The sequence below is a fragment of the Dendrobates tinctorius genome, unplaced genomic scaffold, assembly GCF_039654945.1.
Source record: "Dendrobates tinctorius isolate UK_male_01 unplaced genomic scaffold, ASM3965494v1 ptg000008l, whole genome shotgun sequence".
Lineage (NCBI taxonomy): Eukaryota > Metazoa > Chordata > Amphibia > Anura > Dendrobatidae > Dendrobates > Dendrobates tinctorius.
Window position 1 is genome coordinate 38,361,888 of NW_027361676.1, and position 14,802 is coordinate 38,376,689.

General features: G+C 44.2%; 1 protein-coding gene across 2 annotated transcripts in view; it reads right to left on the minus strand.

The window, feature by feature from the left end:
* SPOCK3 (SPARC (osteonectin), cwcv and kazal like domains proteoglycan 3) overlaps positions 1–14,802 on the minus strand; it is a 584,466-nt gene that overhangs the window by 364,167 nt on the left and 205,497 nt on the right. The gene's annotated exons all lie outside the window — the stretch shown is intronic.

A 14,802-nucleotide genomic window follows, 5' to 3' on the forward strand; every position in this document is an offset into this window, starting at 1 on the left:
TTTTTCTGGTGGTTCCCAAAGTTCATATATGTTTTGTAAGAACAGTTAATAGACACTGGTCCTAATCACATATTGAAAAAGCTTTTTTTTAAAAAAAAAAAAAAAAGAAAAAACAGGGTAAGGAAAACATGAGCAATTGTCTAAGCCAATACGATTGCATTTTTAGCCCAAAATTTTCATTCTTTTGTATGTGAAATAAATAGTAGGGTTAGGTAGGTGAATGTATTTTTTATCATATATAAATATTTCTACATATCATGTAATGTTTTCAAAGTTAAGGAAATCTCCCTAATGTCTTTCATAGCACAATGTTATTTTCTAATGTTTTAAACTGCATGAAAAATGGCATAAAAAATTACAGCTTTCTAGCTGAAACATTTTTTCTTACCTAAAAATGCCATAAAGATTCCACAAACCAAAGCACTTTGTATGCATTTGCTGACAATTGTCATTTGTAGAGATGAACAGATCTGCCAAGATTCAACTTCTTTAATTCAGTTTAAAATTATGTGTTTTTTTGTTTATTTTGGCGGATAAGATTACCGTTTTTTTTCCAAAAATGTTTTCTCTGCAAACTGAATGTTTCTTATTATGCTCTTGCGTGCCTCCAAACCCTAAGGCATAATACGATGTCAAAATAATACTAATTAATACTCACCTCACTGTTCACTTGGATCACACTGTGGGCATCGTGTGTAATAACATTGTGATATTATGATATGTGCCACAATGGCGCAAAACACAGTGACCTCCGAGGCCTAGTCCAGGACTGGAATAAAGAGAATGTGTGCAGCAGAAAGAGGAGAACAGGTGGCTCCGATGACTGGAAGTGGGACAGGAGAGATTTGAGGAGAGCATTAATTTTTTTTTAACCTTTTCCCTGACCTATGGTTAAGCAAAATGGCAGCCACAACTTACTGAATTTGCAAGGAGCAAACTGCAAATAATCTGTAATCTCAAAAATATGAATTTTTGTAAAGGTCAAGGACAATTCAATTTACTTATCTCTAGCTATTTCCATTCCTTTATACAAAATGTGTGTGATACGTGCCAATCAAAAGCTGATATCTATAGAAGTCTTTCTGGTGCAGTTGAACAGTTTTAAATATTTTAAAAGTCTTTTTTGGCAAGTCCAAGACATAGATCAAGTTATAAGTCCAGGGCTCTTCACAAACCAAGATAAAGATCAACTAATGACTTCTTTAGTTCATCCCGACATTCATAGCCAAAGCTATAATAGATAAAATGAATAAAATCTTTAGTGTATGGCTAGCTTATGATTTCTGCCTTCCTTCTGCGCCTCTGATGAGTGCTATTTTATAGCATGGGGTTGGAGGAAGGGGTAAGATATCTAATTTGTCGCAAAGTAATCCATGGCATCTGTAAAGCTCCATTGGCCCTGGTTCCTGTAGACACATTGACTTTAGGTGTAATATACTATATTAAAATATTTCTAAATCTGTTATTGCTGCAATTTTTAAAGAAATTGGGTTAAAAGTAGAAAGTAAAACAGTAAATATTTGCTGTATATGCTAAAAAGAATTAAAAAAATTATTTAAAAAATTGGTAAATATTTCAAATGAACACTAATAATGTCATCCACCAATTTTTGAACATTCTGATTTAGTTTTGATGTTTTTTTACTAAATCGTTAAATATTTAAAACTTTTTAAAATGTTACAGCTTAATAAAAATATCTAAAAAATAACACATAAACAAAACAAAGCAACTACCAAATACAGCTGCATCCCTACTACTTTAAGGAATATTTTAATAAATGGATGTCCTTCACACGACATTATACAGTGGTAGGAGCAATGAAAAGGAAGGTGATATGAAAGAAGACAGATAAAATAAAGAAACACAGCTTTGATTTAAGTTTGCTGCCTTCCTTTTATATACTTCAAAACAACCACAAAGATATTTGTGTCACAGAATAAGTTAAAGAAATCTGCATAAGCTTGTTTAAAACAGCTTTTTAGCATTGGGAAAATCAAAAATCCACCAAAACAGTTGGTTTAGTGCAAAATGTTCTAATCTTCTGCATGGCATAATGTAGCTATTTTACTTAAACGCATTCTACTTGCAAAGCTAAACGTCTGTGTACAATATGAGAATGATAGATCATAAAAATGCCACAAATATGTGCTTAATACTCGGTTTGAAACAAAAAGTAAAAAAAAAATTCAGCAAACACTGATTGCATTTTAATCTCTTTATTTCCTTACTGACAACTTTTTCCCTGGAAACACGTTCAACTAAAAGGACAGACATTTTTCCACCTAGATGAAAAAAAATTGACATCTTTTATGCATCATCTACAGGTTGTGTTCCTGCTTCATACAAGCTCCAATTTACATACAGCCATAAAGAAATGTTTGGGGCCATACCCTACCTTCACATACCGCTGATTACATATGACAGTATGATTATTTTTTGTGGCAATCACCATTTGATTCTGGCTTCAGAAGTTTATCTCTCCAAGGTTTTCAAGGAAAATGTACCTAGTAATATAGTGTCATATGTAAAAAATTATATATCAGCACCCAGAGTGCTTACAGCAGAGTAATGTCTTTGTGGCACTAAGCACATGGCTCTGACACAAATATTACCCCTTAGGGCTCGCTCACATAAGCAATGATTCTCTCCTCTGAGAAAATTGGATCAATTATGGTAATGACACTCAGCTCAAGCTTTGATCCAAGTTTGATAAGTGTCAGTTTACTGTGATCTGATTCTCAGATTTGGATGTGAGAATTGTGTCACAGGTGTGGAGAAGATGGAGAACTATATTTATCCATCTTCTCCATTGTCTGTGTCCACGTAAATCGCATTGCACTTGGATGGCATATCAGTGCAGTCCGAAGTTTTTCATGCACTAATAGACTTGCATGGGTGTAGAAGATGCGACTTGTGTAGATACACTCAGCATGCTATGATTTGCTATGAAAAAAATGCAGATCTGCATGGCCACATAGTATCATTGGGCAGCACACAGCCGAGTTATATGCTCTTGTTTAATTTTTCTTTTAGTTTACCTAAAACTAAAATTGTATTACAAGTAGAGTTGAGCGAAACGGGTCGAACAATTTCAAAAGTCGCCGACTTTTGGCAAAGTCGAGTTTCATGAAACGAAACCCGACCCTAGGATGAGGTCGGCCACGAGGTCGGCGACTTACGCGCCAAAGTCGCGTTTCAAAAGTTTGTTTTGCACTCTTTTTCAGCCAATCAGGATCCACGGACACTGTGGGCAACGTGATGACATAGGCAGGGGTCACCACCATCTTTCAGAAGGGCAAGCAAGTGATTGGCTTGCTTTGGTGGGCGTCACAGGGGGTATAAAAGGGCGTGCACGCCGACCGCCATCTTACTTCTGCCGATCTCAGTATAGGGAGAGGTTGCTGATTCTGTAGGGAGAGCGTTAGGCAGGGAAGAAGACAAAAAAACTGCTTCTGCTGCTAGCGATTTGGCCTGCACAACACACCAGTCACTGTGTGTGCAGTGCAAGGGGAGGCTATATAGTGGTGTATCAGTGGTGTTGGTTGTTGGGCTGCCTTCTAAAGCTTCCTGACATTCCTGCATTGCTGTTTACCCACTGCTCCGCAAACTGCTTTTTTAAAAGCAATCCAATCTCCCTTATCCTCTAGTCACTTTTGTCACAGCTGTGCCATCGAGCCTGTGACATAGCGCTCAGATATCAGTGGGCCTCACACAATCCAAAAGTGTCCAGTGTCCAAAAGTGTGTGCAGAGATTCAAAATCTCCCTTATCCTCTAGTCACTTTGGTCACAGCTGTGCCATCGAGCCTGTCACATAGCGCTCAGATATTCATTGGGCCTCACACAATCCAAAAGTGTCCAGTGTCCAAAAGTGTGTGCAGAGATTCAAAATCTCCCTTATCCTCTAGTCACTTTGGTCACAGCTGTGCCATCGAGCCTGTCACATAGCGCTCAGATATTCATTGGGCCTCACACAATCCAAAAGTGTCCAGTGTCCAAAAGTGTGTGCAGAGATTCAAAATCTCCCTTATCCTCTAGTCACTTTGGTCACAGCTGTGCCATCGAGCCTGTCACATAGCGCTCAGATATCAGTGGGCCTCACACAATCCAAAAGTGTCCAGTGTCCAAAAGTTTGTGCAGAGATTCAAAATCTCCCTTATCCTCTAGTCACTTTGGTCACAGCTGTGCCATCGAGCCTGTCACATAGCGCTCAGATATTCATTGGGCCTCACACAATCCAAAAGTGTCCAGTGTCCAAAAGTGTGTGCAGAGATTCAAAATCTCCCTTATCCTCTAGTCACTTTGGTCACAGCTGTGCCATCGAGCCTGTCACATAGCGCTCAGATATTCATTGGGCCTCACACAATCCAAAAGTGTCCAGTGTCCAAAAGTGTGTGCAGAGATTCAAAATCTCCCTTATCCTCTAGTCACTTCGGTCACAGCTGTGCCATCGAGCCTGTCACATAGCGCTCAGATATCAGTGGGCCTCACACAATCCAAAAGTGTCCAGTGTCCAAAAGTGTGTGCAGAGATTCAAAATCTCCCTTATCCTCTAGTCACTTTGGTCACAGCTGTGCCATCGAGCCTGTGACATAGCGCTCAGATATCAGTGGGCCTCACACAATCTTAAAGTGTCCAGTGTCCAAAAGTGTGTGCAGAGATTCAAAATCTCCCTTATCCTCTAGTCACTTTGGTCACAGCTGTGCCATCGAGCCTGTCACATAGCGCTCAGATATCAGTGGGCCTCACACAATCCAAAAGTGTCCAGTGTCCAAAAGTGTGTGCAGAGATTCAAAATCTCCCTTATCCTCTAGTCACTTTGGTCACAGCTGTGCCATCGAGCCTGTCACATAGCGCTCAGATATTCATTGGGCCTCACACAATCCAAAAGTGTCCAGTGTCCAAAAGTGTGAGCAGAGATTCAAAATCTCCCTTATCCTCTAGTCACTTTGGTCACAGCTGTGCCATCGAGCCTGTCACATAGCGCTCAGATATCAGTGGGCCTCACACAATCCAAAAGTGTCCAGTGTCCAAAAGTGTGTGCAGAGATTCAAAATCTCCCTTATCCTCTAGTCACTTTGATCACAGCTGTGCCATTGAGCCTGTCACATAGCGATCAGATATTCATTGGGCCTCACACAATCCAAAAGTGTGTGCAGAGATTCAAAATCTCCCTTATCCTCTAGTCACTTTGGTCACAGCTGTGCCATCGAGCCTGTCACATAGCGCTCAGATATTCATTGGGCCTCACACAATCCAAAAGTGTCCAGTGTCCAAAAGTGTGTGCAGAGATTCAAAATCTCCCTTATCCTCTAGTCACTTTGGTCACAGCTGTGCCATCGAGCCTGTCACATAGCGCTCAGATATTCATTGGGCCTCACACAATCCAAAAGTGTCCAGTGTCCAAAAGTGTGTGCAGAGATTCAAAATCTCCCTTATCCTCTAGTCACTTTGATCACAGCTGTGCCATCGAGCCTGTCACATAGCGCTCAGATATTCATTGGGCCTCACACAATCTGAAAGTGTCCAGTGTCCAAAAGTGTGTGCAGAGATTCAAAATCTCCCTTATCCTCTAGTCACTTCGGTCACAGCTGTGCCATCGAGCCTGTCACATAGCGCTCAGATATCAGTGGGCCTCACACAATCCAAAAGTGTCCAGTGTCCAAAAGTGTGTGCAGAGATTCAAAATCTCCCTTATCCTCTAGTCACTTTGGTCACAGCTGTGCCATCGAGCCTGTGACATAGCGCTCAGATATCAGTGGGCCTCACACAATCCTAAAGTGTCCAGTGTCCAAAAGTGTGTGCAGAGATTCAAAATCTCCCTTATCCTCTAGTCACTTTGGTCACAGCTGTGCCATCGAGCCTGTCACATAGCGCTCAGATATCAGTGTGCCTCACACAATCCAAAAGTGTCCAGTGTCCAAAAGTGTGTGCAGAGATTCAAAATCTCCCTTATCCTCTAGTCACTTTGGTCACAGCTGTGCCATCGAGCCTGTCACATAGCGCTCAGATATTCATTGGGCCTCACACAGTCCAAAAGTGTCCAGTGTCCAAAAGTGTGTGCAGAGATTCAAAATCTCCCTTATCCTCTAGTCACTTTGGTCACAGCTGTGCCATCGAGCCTGTCACATAGCGCTCAGATATCAGTGGGCCTCACACAATCCAAAAGTGTCCAGTGTCCAAAAGTGTGTGCAGAGATTCAAAATCTCCCTTATCCTCTAGTCACTTTGATCACAGCTGTGCCATCGAGCCTGTCACATAGCGCTCAGATATTCATTGGGCCTCACACAATCCAAAAGTGTGTGCAGAGATTCAAAATCTCCCTTATCCTCTAGTCACTTTGGTCACAGCTGTGCCATCGAGCCTGTCACATAGCGCTCAGATATTCATTGGGCCTCACACAATCCAAAAGTGTCCAGTGTCCAAAAGTGTGTGCAGAGATTCAAAATCTCCCTTATCCTCTAGTCACTTTGGTCACAGCTGTGCCATCGAGCCTGTCACATAGCGTTCAGATATTCATTGGGCCTCACACAATCCAAAAGTGTCCAGTGTCCAAAAGTGTGTGCAGAGATTCAAAATCTCCCTTATCCTCTAGTCACTTTGGTCACAGCTGTGCCATCGAGCCTGTCACATAGCGCTCAGATATTCATTGGGCCTCACACAATCCAAAAGTGTCCAGTGTCCAAAAGTGTGTGCAGAGATTCAAAATCTCCCTTATCCTCTAGTCACTTTGGTCACAGCTGTGCCATCGAGCCTGAGACATAGCGCTCAGATATCATTGGGCCTCACACAATCCAAAAGTGTCCAGTGTCCAAAAGTGTGTGCAGAGATTCAAAATCTCCCTTATCCTCTAGTCACTTTGGTCACAGCTGTGCCATCGATCCTGTGACACAGCGCTCAGATATCAGTGGGCCTCACACAATCCAAAAGTGTCCAGTGTCCAAAAGTGTGTGCAGAGATTCAAAATCTCCCTTATCCTCTAGTCACTTTGGTCACAGCTGTGTCATCGAGCCTGTGACATAGCGCTCAGATATCAGTGGGCCTCACACAATCCAAAAGTGTCCAGTGTCCAAAAATGTGTGCAGAGATTCAAAATCTCCCTTATCCTCTAGTCACTTTGGTCACAGCTGTGCCATCGAGCCTGTCACATAGCGCTCAGATATCAGTGGGCCTCACACAATCCAAAAGTGTCCAGTGTCCAAAAGTGTGTGCAGAGATTCAAAATCTCCCTTATCCTCTAGTCACTTTGGTCACAGCTGTGTCATCGAGCCTGTGACATAGCGCTCAGATATCAGTGGGCCTCACACAATCCAAAAGTGTCCAGTGTCCAAAAGTGTGTGCAGAGATTCAAAATCTCCCTTATCCTCTAGTCACTTTGGTCACAGCTGTGCCATCGAGCCTGTCACATAGCGCTCAGATATCAGTGGGCCTCACACAATCCAAAAGTGTCCAGTGTCCAAAAGTGTGTGCAGAGATTCAAAATCTCCCTTATCCTCTAGTCACTTTGGTCACAGCTGTGCCATCGAGCCTGTCACATAGCGCTCAGATATCAGTGGGCCTCACACAATCCAAAAGTGTCCAGTGTCCAAAAGTGTGTGCAGAGATTCAAAATCTCCCTTATCCTCTAGTCACTTTGGTCATAGCTGTGCCATCGAGCCTGTCACATAGCGCTCAGATATTCATTGGGCCTCACACAATCCAAAAGTGTCCAGTGTAAAAAAGTGTGTGCAGAGATTCAAAATCTCCCTTATCCTCTAGTCACTTTGGTCACAGCTGTGCCATCGAGCCTGTGACATAGCGCTCAGATATTCATTGGGCCTCACACAATCCAAAAGTGTCCAGTGTCCAAAAGTGTGTGCAGAGATTCAAAATCTCCCTTATCCTCTAGTCACTTTGGTCACAGCTGTGCCATCGAGCCTGTCACATAGCGCTCAGATATTCATTGGGCCTCACACAATCCAAAAGTGTCCAGTGTCCAAAAGTGTGTGCAGAGATTCAAAATCTCCCTTATCCTTTAGTCACTTTGGTCACAGCTGTGCCATCGAGCCTGTCACATAGCGCTCAGATATTCATTGGGCCTCACACAATCCAAAAGTGTCCAGTGTCCAAAAGTGTGTGCAGAGATTCAAAATCTCCCTTATCCTCTAGTCACTTTGGTCACAGCTGTGCCATCGAGCCTGTGACATAGCGCTCAGATATCAGTGGGCCTCACACAATACAAAAGTGTCCAGTGTCCAAAAGTGTGTGCAGAGATTCAAAATCTCCCTTATCCTCTAGTCACTTTGGTCACAGCTGTGCCATCGAGCCTGTGACATAGCGCTCAGATATCAGTGGGCCTCACACAATCCAAAAGTGTCCAGTGTCCAAAAGTGTGTGCAGAGATTCAAAATCTCCCTTATCCTCTAGTCACTTTGGTCACAGCTGTGCCATCGAGCCTGTCACATAGCGCTCAGATATCAGTGGGCCTCACACAATCCAAAAGTGTCCAGTGTCCAAAAGTGTGTGCAGAGATTCAAAATCTCCCTTATCCTCTAGTCACTTTGGTCACAGCTGTGCCATCGAGCCTGTCACATAGCGCTCAGATATTCATTGGGCCTCACACAATCCAAAAGTGTCCAGTGTCCAAAAGTGTGTGCAGAGATTCAAAATCTCCCTTATCCTCTAGTCACTTTGGTCACAGCTGTGCCATCGAGCCTGTCACATAGCGCTCAGATATCAGTGGGCCTCACACAATCCAAAAGTGTCCAGAGTCCACAAGTGTCTGCAGAAATTCAAAATCTCCCCTGTCCTATAGACACCTTGTACCTTGTTTTACATTACTATATAGTTTGTTGGATTTTGTCTACATTTCTACCAAAAATGAGGAAGGCTGGTCAAAGAGGCCGTGAAATTGGGCGGGGGTTGGCAGCTGGTAATGATGGTGTTGGTGGTGGATCTGATGGTAGTGGCAAGAGCAAAATAGGACCGAATGCAGGAGGTGTTGAGCCTGCGTCATCGTCTGGCTACATAAGGCCTCGAACGCTTAGTTTTCTAGGAGTTGGCAAACCGCTTTTAAAGCCAGAGCATCAGGAAAAAGTTTTGTCTTACATTGCTGACTCAGCCTCCAGCTCTATCGCCTCCTCTTCTTCAGTTGTAAAAAGTAAAAGCACTGAGTCGTCATTGGAGGCTCATGTTCATGAACCACACCTTTCCTTGTGTCCTTCACATCAACCAAGATTGAAGGATGACGCAGGCCATACTACTGATTACTCCATGGAGCTGTTTTCACATACCATGCCTGGATTATCAAGTGAAATGGTGAATTACCCAGGCCAAGATGAATCTGACATGGAGTGCACTGATGCACAGCCGCTGATGGATGATTCTGCTGGTACATTCACTCAGAGCACTACATTGTCCTCGCAGTGTACAGAGCCAGATTCTGACCCTGATGAGACTCAGGTGCCCCTTCCCGCACACTATACCACCATACACGGTGACACAGAGGAAGGTGCACATGACATAGAAGAGGAGGTGATGGATGACCCAGTTGTTGACCCAGATTGGCATCCATTGGGGGAAGAGGGTGCTGCTTCCAATAGCTCAGATGAGGAGCATCCACAGCAGACATCGACATCGCAACAGCTGTTATCTGGCAGGCCCGTAGCACTCCAAAGACAGGTTCCAAACATCAAAAGAGTTGCTGGACAGCTTGTCCAGAGGGTCAAAAGATCACAGCGTGCTAGGCCGCAAAATGTCTGCCAAAGTAGGAAGAGTGCAGTGTGGCACTTTTTTGACCAAAATCCTCATGATCAGGCCAAGGTTATCTGTAAGAAGTGCGCAAAGACCTTTAGCCGAGGGAAAAATCTGAAAAATTTGAATACCAGTTGCATGCTTAGACATTTAACCAGCATGCACTTGCAAGCGTGGACACAACACCAAACCTCAAGTGCCACATGTGCAACTGATCACAACGAAGGTAGTCAGCAACGCTACATTGTTTCCCCCACTGTAAGCCCACCGGTTAGCACAGCAGCAAATGTTGAGGTGTCGTTGCAAGGCCACAGCAGTCAGGGAATCCCACTGTTATATCAACGAAAGACTGATTCTAGGCCATCAGAAAGAACACCAACTCCATCACCATCATCAACCCTCTCTCAGTCCGCCCTGTCCTCCGCTACTTCCACCATATGCAGCTCTCAAGTCCAGCTCACCCTCCCAGACACTATGAGTAGGTCAAGAAAGTACTCAGTCTCTCATCCACGTACACTGGGTTTGAACGCCCACATTGCCAAACTAATCTCGTTTGAGATGATGCCCTTTCGGTTGGTGGAAAGCACAGCTTTCCGCGAACTCATGGCCTATGCAGTACCACGCTATGACCTACCCAGTCGCCACTTCTTCTCTTGCAAAGCCATCCCAGCCCTCCACCATCATGTGAAAGACCGCATTGTCCATGCACTCAAGCAGTCAGTGAGCGGAAAGGTGCACCTCACAACTGATGCATGGTCCAGTCGGCATGGCCAGGGCCGTTACGTGTCCATCACTGCGCACTGGGTTAATGTGGTGGATGCAGGGTCCACAGGGGACAGCGGTGGTGGGACAGTGCTGCCTAGCCCACGGTATAGGAAACAGTTGGCTGGCTGTAGGCGTTCGACCCTCCTCCTCCTCCTCCTCCTCCTCCAGAAGCGAAAGCTCGTCCACAGAGCGCAGTCGTACGAGCACTCCATCTGCAGCTGCCACTGTTGCACACGATGTGTCCCCCTATCGAGCAGCTAGTGGAAAGCGTCAGCAGGCTGTGTTGCAGATGATGTGTTTGGGCAACAGACACACCGCCGAGGTGCTGGCCGAGTACTTGAAGCGACAAACTGAGTCATGGCTGGGCAGTGTACATCTTGAGGCAGGCAAGGTAGTTAGTGATAACGGCCGTAATTTTGTGGCAGCCATAGCCCTTTCAAAACTCAGCCACATTCCTTGCTTGGCTCAAACCTTGAACCTGGTGGTGCAGTGCTTCCTCAAAAATTATCCGGAGTTAACAGCCCTGCTCCAGAAGGTGCGAAGACTGTGCGCGCACATCCGCCGGTCGCCTGTACACTCCGTTCGTATGCAGAAGCTGCAGCGATTGCTCCACCTTCCCAACCACCGCCTCATTATCAACATTGCAACAAGGTGGAACTCCACCCTGCACATGGTGGAGCGGCTGTGCGAGCAGAGGCAGGCCATAATGCATTTGTGGGAGGATACACGGCCAGGCACTTTGAGAGCAGACATGGAGTTGACAGGTGTGCAGTGGTCGAAGCTGAAAGACCTCTGTAAAGTCCTTCAGTGTTTTGAGGAATGCACACGGCTGGTAAGCACAGACGACGCCATCCTAAGCATGAGCATCCCACTTATGCGTCTGTTCATGCAAACTTTGACGCACCTTAAGGAGCAGGCGTCTGCAGCCAATGTTGATGAAGAGGAAGAGGAGGAGGGAATCCTTGATGACATTCAGCCATTGTCTGCTCAGGGACCTCTCCTGGACGAGGTGGAGGAAGAAGAGGAGGAGGATGATGATGATGGGGATGATTACTTAGGGGAGGAGGATGCATCTCGTGGGGCAAGTGAAAATGTTGGCGTGGCAAAGTCTGGTACAGGGTTTGTGCGTGACTGGAGGGATGTGGATTTGCCAGAAAGTGCTCCTCCACCCAGCACTCGCAGTGCATCATTGACACCGGGAACATTGGCCCACATGTCAGATTATGCCTTGCAGATCCTAAAAAGGGACCCCCGCATTGCCAAAATGATGAACGATGACGACTACTGGTTGGCCAGCATCCTGGATCCACGCTATAAAGGCAAATTACAAAACATCATGCCACAGGAGAACCTTGACCTAATATTGGCTAATAAACAAGCAACTCTGGTAAATCGGTTGCTTGAGGCAGCAGCGGTGATGGTTCTCACACGAGCCGTACGGGCCGGGGGCAGCTTGGCAGAGGTGTTCGTGGTGCACACAGCAGAAGTGGCGTTGGAGACAGGGGTTACATGACAATGTTGTGGACTGATTTTTCAAATACCGCTCACACAACTGGTAATACTGCATCGATGGAAAGTGACAGGAGACAGCAGTTGTCAACTATGGTTACAAACTACTTTTCCTCCCATATCGATGTTCTCCCACACAGGTCATTCCCCTTTGACTATTGGGCCGCTAAACTGGACACCTGGCCTGAATTGGCCCAATATGCCTTACAGGAGCTCGCTTGCCCAGCTGCAAGTGTGCTATCGGAAAGAGTCTTCAGTGCAGCTGGATCAATCCTGACAGAAAAAAGGACCCGTCTGTCAACCCAAAATGTGGATGATCTAACCTTCATTAAAATGAACCATGCACGGGTTTCCAAGGATTTTGTCCCACCTTCCCCTGATGACACATAGGGTGACAGAAAAATGGCTTGCTTTGGTCCACCTCTTTCTGGGACTTCACCTATTTCACCTTTTGCATCAGCTGAATGTCCAACATCAACATATGCCACTTTCTAAAACTCCCTAACTGTGCTGCCTCCCCCCTCATGGCCGGGGTCACCACCTAGCGCACGACACCGTGCGAGTGCCGTTGCCCTGGACAGGTGGGTAGGCCGACTCTTGGGCGCGGGCTCTGGCACAGGGTCCCTCATAGTGCAATCAAGTGTCTCTGACGGTGGTGGTGCACATCCGCCGTCAGACACACCGCTGTACTATGAGGGGCCCAGTGCCAGTACCGACGCCCACAAGTGGGCCCCCCTTGCTTGGCCAGGGCCCCAGCATTTGCAATCTTTACCTCTCCCTGCTCCTCCGCTGTGTAATCTGGGCCGTCAAATCCATACTGTATAACAAAAAGACACGTCACTCCGATAATTCGATAAGGGGTGCTCAGAACAGGATACCAGTCCCAATAAATCATATAAGAAAAAAATCCGGCACTCCCAAATGCAAAAAGAAGTCCCTTTTATTTTTCACAGCTTAATAATCCACATGATGTACATTCAATAACGTTTCGGTCTCTATAATGGACCTTCTTCAGACTGAAAGTGACACAATGAAAGAAAAAAGAAAACAAAAAATACATAAATAAAATAAATAAAACAAAGCTGGTTCTCAAAACGCCTATCAAAATACAAATACTATCAATGAAGACTAGATCTGCACAGGAAACCAGATTATATAAGAGTGAATCATATGCGCATCATATTTATCTAGTGGTCACAAAAATAAGAACACATAGTAATCATATACAAATTTCAGAGAGGTAAAGTATCCCATATGAGACAACACCAAAAAAATATCATACAGCATAATATAGAGAAATACAATTACAGATGGAACTCCCAATGCACGGGTTACTGAAGAGATCTTCCATGTAGCTATCAAATCGTCATTTAGCTAATATCATTAACGAAAGCAAGTGAAAAAATGCCCAAAAGACTGACATCAGAGATCTTAAAAAAAAAAAAAAAAAAAAATACCATCGGGTATATATCCCGGCGGCATACAACCGCCATTAGCACACTTTTTCTTATGGCAGCATACAACTGACAGCGCATGTTTTCCTGCACATGACGATCCTCACAGCTCCACATGGTAAGCACTATTGCATTACTTTTTTTGCACTTTTTCTGCGTTTATGAATGTCAGTTGGACTGTTCAGCCTCTGTTTTTGGAAGCAGTGGAGTCTATTTAGGTTAACCAACATGATTGTGACTTATTGGGTCACTTTGAATCTTAATAATATTATTCAAGTTGTTAGACATATACTAGGTCATTGAGTATTTCTGCTCTACTAGCTATTTATCCCTTTCCCCTTTTTTTTTTTTTTTTAAGATCTCTGATGTCAGTCTTTTGGGCATTTTTTCACTTGCTTTCGTTAATGATATTAGCTAAATGACGATTTGATAGCTACATGGAAGATCTCTTCAGTAACCCGTGCATTGGGAGTTCCATCTGTAATTGTATTTCTCTATATTATGCTGTATGATATTTTTTTGGTGTTGTCTCATATGGGATACTTTACCTCTCTGAAATTTGTATATGATTACTATGTGTTCTTATTTTTGTGACCACTAGATAAATATGATGCGCATATGATTCACTCTTATATAATCTGGTTTCCTGTGCAAATCTAGTCTTCATTGATAGTATTTGTATTTTGATAGGCGTTTTGAGAACCAGCTTTGTTTTATTTATTTTATTTATGTATTTTTTGTTTTCTTTTTTCTTTCATTGTGTCACTTTCAGTCTGAAGAAGGTCCATTATAGAGACCGAAACGTTATTGAATGTACATCATGTGGATTATTAAGCTGTGAAAAATAAAAGGGACTTCTTTTTGCATTTGGGAGTGCCGGATTTTTTTCTTATATGATTTTTCTTATATGTCAAATCCATACTGTGCCTGACACCGTCTGAGCCTGCCTCCTGATGTATAGACATATATTTTGAATGTGTACGCTATCCATACATGTTATCTGGGGATATGGTACCCTTTCTAACCTTTGTGCAATCACGTGCAATCCATACTGGGCCTAACACCGTCTGAGCCTGCCTCCTGAGACATATATTTTGAATGTGTACGCTATCCATACATGTTATCTGGGGATACGGTACCCTTTCTAACCTTTGTGCAATCACGTGCAATCCATACTGGGCCTAACACCGTCTGAGCCTGCCTCCTGAGACATATATTTTGAATGTGTACGCTATCCATACATGTTATCTGGGGATACGGTACCCTTTCTAACCTTTGTGCAATCACGTGCAATCCATACTGGGCCTAACACCGTCTGAGCCTGCCTCCTGAGACATATATTTT